Source organism: Ipomoea nil, unplaced genomic scaffold (assembly GCF_001879475.1).
Source record: "Ipomoea nil cultivar Tokyo-kokei standard unplaced genomic scaffold, Asagao_1.1 scaffold3384, whole genome shotgun sequence".
Lineage (NCBI taxonomy): Eukaryota > Viridiplantae > Streptophyta > Magnoliopsida > Solanales > Convolvulaceae > Ipomoea > Ipomoea nil.
This window is the reverse complement of record NW_017619812.1, coordinates 439,827-448,609: the sequence shown is the minus strand read 5'-3', so window position 1 is coordinate 448,609 and position 8,783 is coordinate 439,827.

Genomic DNA, 8,783 nt, shown 5'->3' with positions numbered 1-8,783 from the left:
TGTCAAACCGTAATGGACACTCACTCTCAACTCAAAGAGCGCAATTGTCTTTTGATTCTTGAAAAAGATCAAACAAATGAAAAATTGCAAAATGCTCTACTTGAAGTGAAAGACTTGAAAGATAAAATTACTTGTCTTCAAGAAGAGTGTAAATCAAGGGAAGTGAGAGAACACAACCTTAGAGAGGTTATAGCAACATTTACACATTCATCCAAAATAATGGACAAAATGGTAAATATGCAAAAACCCTCAAGTGATAAAACCGGACTTGGTTATAATCCATCGTGTTCTCAAGCCTCCAAGAACTTGGCCAATTCTACTACTACTTTAAATAATAAAGTCCAAGTAGTAAAATTTGTAAGAGGTCAAGAAAGCACAGTGAGACAAGGAATTGGTCACCAAACTAATGTAAAAATCAATGCTGTTAGGCCGAAGCCTCAAAGAAACAACATTTCGCCTAAACAGTATTTAAAAAGACAAAAGTTTGTTCCTAAATGGAAATACACCCATGAGTCTAGTGCACAAAGCCGTCATAGGAGAATGGGAAGGAATCCAAGAATTGAGGCAGGGAGATTTTATCCCTCTAAACAAGATTGGTTTGATGATACTAAACCATGGACTAAGTCCAGATTTAATGCTTATCATAGGCTCAAACAATCTACCTCCCACGTGCCAAAAATTTGAGTAAATTTTCAAAAACCGGCACAAAAAATGTTTTCAAAAATTAAATATGATTATAATGTGTTTAATGGTTACCAATCACCTAGACTTAGATCAGTGAGTAAAAGGTGGATTTGGGTACCAAAAATGACTAACACCCAAGGACCCAAGTCAAGTTGGGTACCTAAAACTGTGTAATTTATTTGCTGAAAGTTTGGTACATCGATAGTGGATGTTCTAGACACATGACTGGAAATAAATCTAGTCTTGTGAATCTTAAAAATATCGAAGGACCAAAAGTCATATTCGGTGGAAATGAACGATACGGCATAACCAAAGGAATTGGTACAATATTTTGAAATGGTTTGAAAATCGAAGATGTATCCTTTGTTGAAGGTCTAAAATTCAACTTGTTAAGTACAAGTCAATTTTGTGACAAAGGATATCTAGTAGAGTTCTTCAAAGATAAATGTCAAGTGAAAGATAATTCCTCGGGAGAAGTTGTGCTCGAAGGAATAAGGAAGAAAAATATGTATGTTGTGGATTGGAACACAACAAAAGAATCAGTCTGCCTATTAGCAAACAACTCACACGTGACAAGTTGGGAGTGGCATAAGAAGTTGAATCATCTAAACTTCAAAACTATCAACAAGCTAGCAAGAAACAAACTCGTTGAAGGTCTACCCGACATTGTTTACAAGAAAGATCAAATATGTGATGCTTGCCAAAGAGGAAAGCAAGTCAAGTCATCTTTCAAATTCAAAGCTCAAGAATCTTCAACAAGACCGCTAAGTCTACTATACATGGATCTATTCGGTCCAGTAGACCAAGTAAGTCTAAGTGGTAAGAAATATACACTAGTTGTTGTTGATGATTTTTCCAGGTACACATGGACGATATTTCTCAAGAAGAAAAATGAAGTGGAGCAAAAGTTGCCAGAATTACTTAAGCTACTACAAAACGAGAAAGACTTGAAAATTGCAAAAATCCGAACTGATCGTGGAACTGAGTTCGTGAATCAAGTAATTGAAGCCTATTGCAATTCTCAAGAAATTCTACATCAATTATCTGCCGCACGTACACCTCAACAAAACGGTGTAGCCGAAAGAAGAAATAGAACGCTAAAAGAAGCCGCACGAGTGATGATTACGTTAGCCGAGCTACCTAAAAGATATTGGGCTGAAGCAATCAACACCGCTTGCTATACACAAAATCGAAGCTTGATACACAAGTCTTACAATAAGACTCCGTACGAATTATGGAAAGGGAGAAAACCTAAACTTAATTATTTCCATACTTTTACCATCAAATGTTTTATTCTTAACAATGGTAAAACATATCTAAAGACTTTTGATGAGCGTGCAGATGAAGGAATATTTTTGGGATATTCATCTACCAGCAAAGCTTTCAGAGTATTGAACAAGAAATCAATGGTGGTAGAAGAATCAATTCATGTTACATTTGATGAAGCTCATAAGAAGGAAACCCAGAGCAACAAAAATGATCAGGAAAGATGTCAAGTTGAAAAATCATTTAATGATCCTGACATATCTTTTAAAGATAAAATTGTACAGGGTATGGAGCAATTGGACATTGATTGCAATAGTGAAGGACACGTGGAAGCTAATGAAGATCCCCATGTGGAAAATCAAAATTCTCAAGTTGAAACACAAGTTGGAGAACTATCTGATGAGCAAAATGTGCCTACCTCCAATTTACCTACTGAGCAAGGAAACGTGGAAAGCCCATGCAACCTACAACCTAACTTGAGATGGCTCAAAAATCATCCTCCAGAGCTAGTGATTAGAGATCCACGAGAATGAGTAAAAACAAGATCCTCAAATATACATACTTTATTTTCTTGTTTTCTTTCTCAGGTGGAGCCCACAAGCATTGAAGAAGCTCTAAGTGATCCAGATTGGATTAATGCAATGCAAGAAGAGCTTGATCAATTTAAAAGAAGTAACGTATGGGAATTAGTTCCAAGACCTGAAAATTACAATGTAATTGGAACAAAATGGGTCTTTCGGAACAAGGCAAATGAGGATGGAATTGTCATTCGAAACAAAGCACGATTAGTGGCAAAAGGATATTCACAAGAAGAAGGCATAAACTTCGATGAAACATTTGCACCTGTTGCAAGACTTGAAGCCATCAGAATATTTCTAGCTTATGCCGCGTACAAGAATTTCACTGTCTATCAAATGGACGTGAAAAGTGCATTTCTAAATGGCTTACTTGAAGAAGAAGTCTATGTTGAACAACCACCCTGTTTCGAGGTAAAAGGTGATATTAATAAGGTCTACAGATTAAAGAAGGCGTTATATGGGTTAAAACAAGCACCGAGAGCTTGGTATGACACCCTATCAACGTTCCTAATTAACTGTGGTTTCACAAAAGGCCTTGTTCGTAAAACCTTGTTTAGAATTCAAGAAAATGATCACATTTTATTTGTACAAATTTATGTTGATGATATTATCTTTGGTAGTACTAATAAAACTTTATGTGAGAAATTTTCCAAGCTAATGCAGAATAAGTTCGAGATGAGCATGATGGAAGAGTTGAACTACTTTCTTGGCTTACAAGTAAAGCAACTCAACGAAGGAATATTCATCAATCAGGCCAAATACACAAAAGATCTTATAAAGAAATTCGGTCAAGATGGAAAATCCTCAATCAAGATCCCGATGAGCACATCTTTAAGATTGGATAAAGATGATGAAGGCAAGGACGTTGATGAAACAAAATATCGAGGAATGATTGGATCATTACTATACCGCACTGCAAGCCGACCAGATATATTTTATTCAGTGGGAGTATGGGCCAGGTTCCAGTCAAAGCCAAAAGAAAGCCATTTTCTAGCTACCAAGAAAATCATCTGATACCTAAAAGGAACAGTCAATGTGGGATTATGATATCCCAAAGAAGGTAATTTTACACTAACTGGTTTCTCAGATGCAGATTTTGCAGGATGTAAAATCGATCGAAAAAGTACCTCATGGACATGCCAGTTCTTAGGGGGAAGATTGGTATCATGGTTTAGCAAAAAACAAAACTCCATAGCTACAAGCACAGCCGAAGCTGAATATATAGCCGCTGGGAGTTGTTGTGCGCAAATTCTTTGGATGAAACAACAGCTGAAAGATTATGGTGTGAATTGTGAAAATGTCAACATACTGTGTGACAATACAAGTGCCATAGCCATAACACACAATCCCGTGTTACATTCAAGAACAAAACACATTGATGTGAGACATCATTTTATCTGGGATCATGTCGAAAAGAAGGAATTGTCAATTGAATACATCCTGACCAAGAATCGATTAGCTGATATTCTCACAAAGCCTCTGTGTGAATCGAGATTTTCGAAATTAAGACACGAGATGGGCATGATTGAATTGAGCTAAGTTTCTAAACTCCATTTAAATTAAAAGCTCAATTTTCATCTAAAAAATTCGTTACTTTATCTGATTCAATTTAATCATTTTCGCGCTTATGTGTCCCACATGCAAATATGTGACATCTTAACATTTAAGTCTACTATCTCAATTAAATATTGAAAAAGCACATATTGCATGCATGTATCTCTAACCGTGTATCTATTTACTTATATACACAAATAAAAATTCATTTAGATTTACAAAATCTTACCATTTAAGAGTTCACAAGATGGTATAATGATGGGTTTATCTTAAATGAGAACATCTTTTTATGGTAGTTGCACAAAATAAATGGTCTAAAAAGAATCAATTTCTTTTTCTTTCTTCCAACTACATTAAACGTGTATATATACATGCACATATTATTTTCGGAACAGATTTAGTGCTCTATGAATTTTATTTCAGGTAAAATCAGTCCGAGCATCTAAATTTTTGGCGCCAAATCAGCAGACAAATTGGATGGAGAATATATAACCTAAACTAACTATCAGTTAGGTCAAAGGTTGGAAATCATTGGAATATCAAAAATACCCTCAACTATTAAAAGTCAAAATTCAATTGTGAGGATATTTTTGTAAAGGCACCTCCTTTTTCACCCAACCGTCGAAAAGCCACCTTTCCACTCAAATTCTCCAAAACCTTTACACCTTCCATAGCCGAAACCTCTCAAGCTTCATCTCTCTCAATCTCAATCAAAAAATACCAAACACATTATGGCTGCCATTGGAGATTCAAGCTCTCAACCGAATGAAGAACATTCTACACAACTCAATCTTGCCAAGCTTGCAGTTGGAATCAAGGCAGGGGGAAGTTTTTACCCTCACGGATTTCTCAAGGAGGCCAAGAACTCCGAACTAGCACAAAGAATCATCCATTCACTTCAACAAAGCAATCTTATGAGGTTATGTTCTTATCCATACTCAGGATTTTATGATGAAGATGTAGCAGATTTTTATGTGAATGCCAAAGTTGTTGGATGGACCATTGAGTCCACCGTAAATGGAACTCTCATCAGTATTGATGAACAAGAGTTACACTCAACTTTTGGACTTCCTATATCTAGTCCAGAACAACCACTGCTGGACTTAGATATGCACACATATGATCACACGGAAGTTTGGACAGAAATTCGAAATGAGAATGCTTCTCTCGAACCAAATCTTTTCGGTCAAAAATCTGATTTGAAGTTCGAGTATGAAATGCTAGTCAAAATCATCTACAAATGTGTTTTATGCAAACTGAATAGTATGGAGGATATATCACCTGTGAGAATTGGATGTTTGCATGCCTTGATGAATGATGTTAGGGGTGACTGGATTAAGCTTATTTTGAGCCGGATTGCACATTTTGTGAAAGGTGCAAAGATTAGGAATGGCAAGTTCAAACACATTCTAGGGTTCGGTTTACTTATTGGAGAAATTATAAAAGAAAAGGATTGCCAATGAAGTCTAGAAAGCCATTTGGAAACAACCGAATTTTGTTTAAAGATCTCGAAGTGTCAACCGAGTTGAATTCCAAAAGAAAGAGGAAACGGAGAGGAATTCCTGCTAGGAAAAGGCCAGTAGCAGAAATTCTTAGTTTGGCCTCTCAACCCCATGAAAACCCAATCTCTAGTCACGAACCAAACTCAAGCAAAAATCCTAACTCAAGCCAAAATCCTACCACAAGCCAAATTCCCACCATGAGTCACAATCCCACATCAAGCCTTAATCCCAACACAAGCCAAAATGTCTTGAACCCTTTTTCCCGAATAGCCGAAATGGAGACAGTGTTGAATGAGGAAATATATCAAGTTGATGGACTTGATTTGACATTGGTGAATGAATATCATAGAGTTCTCAATTGGAGAAATTGGAGACTTGGTTCTTATCAAGAGTTGATGACAAGAGGACCGAGTATACAAGAAGAAGAAACATTTTCTTTGAATTGGATTGGCAGTTTTGATGTTGGCCATGCAACATTGATTTCTACCGTAAATGGAGCATTTGTGAGAAAATTAAAAGCCAAGTTGGCCGAGACTTTTCATGATAACACAGTCCATGGAAACATGCCAACTGAAGATGATTTTTTAGTTGACATTGATGAGTTTGTTCAAAGAAACGAAGAAGAAGAAAATGTCACACATGGTGTACATTTGATGGACAGTGGTCTATATGATGTTAGTGTGTTGAATCAAACAGAAATTAGCCAAGAACATCATGCCATGCAAGTTAGCCACCATACGGAGGAAATTCAATCTATTCATGCAGAAAGTATGCAAGGTGACACACACATGTTACACACGCCAGAAAGAGAAGGGAATTTACTAGAAAATCAAGCACAATCTCACATGCTTGGAGATAATTCTGCTCAAGAAGGAGCAAGGTGTATTCCCACAACCCAAGAAGAGCAAAACCTTGATTGCACAACCTCAAATGAAAGACTGAAAAATCTGGAAAATGTTATACTAAGCCTTGTTGACCGAATGGAGAGTATGATTCAAGGTATCTACACTCATGTGGATCATGTTATCAATACTCAAGGAGGTAAATTCGAAACATCATTTGATGAAAACCGAAGGAGTCAACAACACTTGATTGACACACATCAAGCACTTGAGAGACAAGTTGGTGGATTGAACACAAATGTCAAAGGACAACTCAATGAGTTCTATATCCAACTATCTCAAATCCTCAAAAATTCTGGAAAAAGCAAATGAAGCAATTGCCGTGAATCAAAGTCAAGGAATTCTTAATGTGGTTCATCAACATGAGAAGCAGATTAGTGATGTTCACATAGATCTCATCTCCATCAATACCAAAGTGGACTGCCTTCGGAGGTTCATATGAAAACATATCCGAATCTGTTTCATCTCTTCGTGAGTCAATTTATACACTCATTGATTACGCCAAAAAGGGGGAAGAGAGATTCAGTCATTTGGAAGGCATGCTTGAAATGATTATGACTGCCATGGCTACCAGAAATGTTGGTACAAGCAGTAGTAGGGGGGAGGAGGCAGATCTGCTGGCAGAAATATTACTAGAAGAGGAGGATTGGAATATTGGTTCGGTGGTGGTGAGGCTGGCAGTCCAGGTGGATCAAGCAGCACAAATACCAATAACCGTTCATTTTGTGAAATTGTGTGTGCAGGTGGAAATGTTGAGCAAATCAACTGGTACAACAAAGCAGCTCTCTATTTGGAATCCACACCAAGAGATGGTAGAAAAGTGGTCCAAGTGACCAAAACTTGTGGGTTTCGAATGAGAACTTCAGGAGGATCAAAAGCTATGCTAGAGCTTTGATGATCATGGTTCTTAAAGACTATATCAAAGTCAATGATGCCGAGCTTCAAGGAGGAAGAAGTCTAGAAGAGTGCATCATATGGTATGAAGAAGGAATACTGCCCGGGAACAACATTATTGAAGCATTCAACTATTATGTGATTGGGCAGGTATGCAACAATTATGCCATTAGTGACAATTTCATTGAAGTTCAAAATCATATAAATCATGTGCTTGAAGAAAGGAGAAACAGAATCATCAAGTGATTTGTATGATTGTCACATTTTTTTTGTATGGTCCACGAACTTGAACTCATGATCATGGAACAATTTGAAATGGTTCGAATTATCTGTTTATGATGCTATTAAGTTTTCCTTTTATCTATTGTTATTTTATTTGTCTTGAAAGGTAACATTTTTAGCTTAGATTGTATCAAATCGCATAAATTGGAAAATTACAAAATTCGTTATCATTAAAATCCAAAAATGCGAATAGAAACTTAGTTGCTAAAAATACCTTTCCTAGAGTCAAAATCAAATGTTAAACTCGTCTTGGCTATGTCAAAATTAATAAAATCTTTTGAAAAATAATTTTTTTAAAAGACAAGCCAAATGACTGAGTATAGGTTTTGGCGTCATCAAAAAGGGGAAAATTGATAGGAATATTTTTGTAAGTTTTGATGAGCCAAATGTACTTTAGATCCCCTTAGTTTTTAGGGTTTTAGTACAAGCATCATAAATCAGAATATCGAGTCAAAAGGAATCTACCATAGGAAGAACAAAATTAATTTGGGAAATTAATTTTGGTCCTACGAGTATTCATCCGAGAAAGAAGCATAAAGGAATGGCGTTGCAAGAATGATGGATGAGCCTAACGGCGAAATGGTAGAAGTCCTTACTCAAAATGATCACACCGAGATTGATTTCAAAGACTTATTTTTACAAGTCAAGTTTTACAAGCACAATGTTCAAAGGAGCACAATGAAGGTGATCAAGCACAATGTTCAAAGGAGGCACAATGTTCAAGTCAAACAAGCAAGAAGTGCCAAGTCAAAGGAGCACAATGTGGCAAAGAAGCAAGATGTTCAGAAAATGAATAAATTCGAAGGAATTTATTTTGGATCAGCCCACATGCCACAAGAATCCAAAATTGCCTGAAGATATTTGATCAGAACGGAAAAATATTTATGAAGACATGAATATAAAAACTTATCCTAGAAATAAATTCTATCAGATGAATTTATTTCAAAGATTCGTTGGATATTCAAATTGACAACAAAAATAATATTTTAAGAAACAACTTGAAAATCAAGTTGAGATAAAATATTATTTTGTCAGGCAAGTTGACAATCAAATCAAAATTGAAGATCTACTATTGTCAACAATATCAGGCTATGAAGATTCAAATTTCAAATATCAAATTA